Genomic DNA, 388 nt, shown 5'->3' on the forward strand with positions numbered 1-388 from the left:
ATAAAATGTTAAAGAGACAGTCTGCACAATTTACACAATTGTTATTTACGTATATACACGTGTACAGATTTCTAAATGCTATACAAGGGACAAGTGCGCCATTTTTTTTTATCAATGTCTACCTTAGTCTCAGAAACATGATTTTTTTTAGCTAATTTAATCAGTATACTTCTGTTCACAGCTCAACGTCGAAATTGGATCCATCCTTCCATGTCTGTCCAGAATTTTCCGCTTTTGAAAGTTCACAAGACGAGTCGTCGAAAAAACATCTATAGAAATAGGAAAAGAAATTCCTAGTTTGAGATATTGTTAAAGGAATTATGCGATTTTCGTACGTTTCTAGTATTTCTGAAGACTATTTACATATATTCAACACTCAAAATCAACC

The sequence above is a fragment of the Lottia gigantea genome, assembly GCF_000327385.1.
Source record: "Lottia gigantea unplaced genomic scaffold LOTGIsca_198, whole genome shotgun sequence".
NCBI classification, from domain to species: Eukaryota; Metazoa; Mollusca; class Gastropoda; family Lottiidae; genus Lottia; species Lottia gigantea.